Source organism: Sinocyclocheilus anshuiensis, unplaced genomic scaffold (assembly GCF_001515605.1).
Source record: "Sinocyclocheilus anshuiensis isolate Anshui unplaced genomic scaffold, SAMN03320099.WGS_v1.1 scaffold548, whole genome shotgun sequence".
Taxonomy (NCBI): Eukaryota; Metazoa; Chordata; class Actinopteri; order Cypriniformes; family Cyprinidae; genus Sinocyclocheilus; species Sinocyclocheilus anshuiensis.
Genome location: NW_015554106.1, coordinates 429849 through 431336, shown reverse-complemented (window position 1 = coordinate 431336; position 1488 = coordinate 429849). Strand labels below are relative to the sequence as shown.

Sequence of the window (1488 nt, the reverse complement as noted above, 5' to 3'; positions counted from 1 at the left end):
GCCGTTTTTTTTTTTTTTTTTGGAGAGTACGAACAAAAACTACGAAACACGAAACAAAATGAAACGAAAAAGAGAGATTTCACTTATGAAGTGCCACTACTTATGACGGAAGAGGAAGCAAACCCAATAACTTAAAAGATAATAAATAAAGTCCTTTACTTCAGAGGCAGTAGAAATTTTGTATAAAAATAGAACTGCATTTTTTTTACAAATAAAATTTACAGGCCTGTGGCTTTCTGTAATTTAAGATAATTTTTTTTCTCTTTCAATAAACATCAAGTTTTCAGTTGCCCACCCCTCCACATAGAACCTAGAATGCTTTATTCTTTTTAACCATCGACAGATCAAAATCTTTTTTAATGCTCTACACAAATTCTGTTGGACAAAGACCACAATCATCTGACGCATAAAAATCGGACTAATTATTTTTTTCTTTAAAAAAAAAAAAAAAAACAAAACCAAACAAAAAAAAAAAAAAAAAAACCCAAAAAACAAACAGAACCAGAACCAGAAACAAAACAGGCTCAGGATAGAGAGAGCACGACTTTCCAAACCCAATAACTTAAAAGATAATAAATAAAGTCCTTTACTTCAGAGGCAGTAGAAATTTTGTATAAAAATAGAACTGCATTTTTTTACAAATAAAATTTACAGGCCTGTGGCTTTCGGTAATTTAAGTTTTTTTTTCTTCTTTCGATAAACATCAAGTTTTTCAGTTCCCCACCCCTCCACATAGAATCTAGAATGCTTTATTCTTTTTAACCATCGACAGATCAAAATCTTTTTTAATGCTCTACACAAATTCTGTTGGACAAAGACCACAATCATTTGACGCATAAAATTCGGACTTATTTTTTTCCCTAAATAACAAACAAACAAAAAAAACAAACAACAATAACAAAAAACCCTTACTGACAAAAAATTACTGAAAAAAGAAAAGAAAAAAAAAATCACTGAACATTTGACGGCAAGTATTTGTTGAGGAAGCTGTTTAGGCAGTTGTTGCCGTTGACTACAGAGAGGCCACAGCGGGTTTAACCCTTTCCTCTCTAGTGCCAGTGGGCCAAGGGTTCGAAGGAGCAGCAAAGCCCTGAACCGACACCAGAGGCCAAAGGGCAAAGGTTAATGTGCATATTGGTGCTTTAATCATATCGGAACCTTCTCTACTTGTCCTTACAAGCCTCAGGTTCACAAAGAGAAACAAATAATACTTTATACATCGTTTCTTTCTGCTGTTGTTATCATCATAGAATGCAAATAGCCATTGTATAAATATTTACTTAAAAAAAAACAATCTAATAGTTTACACATGACTTAAACGAAAAAAAAAAAAGAAAAACAAATTGACCAATAATAGCTGTTCATCCATCGCAAGTCATACAAAAAAATGGCGGAAATGGAAGCGATCATGTGGAAAAAAAAGAGACAAAATAATACTGTTATTAATTAAAAAAAGCTGAAAAGAAGGTTATGGGACAGTGGCTCCCT

The 1488-nt window shown here is 32.6% G+C and overlaps 1 long non-coding RNA gene across 1 annotated transcript in view; it reads right to left on the bottom strand.

Annotated features, from left to right (window-relative positions):
- Positions 1–1488, bottom strand: part of LOC107669710 (uncharacterized) — a 3039-nt gene that overhangs the window by 676 nt on the left and 875 nt on the right. The gene's annotated exons all lie outside the window — the stretch shown is intronic.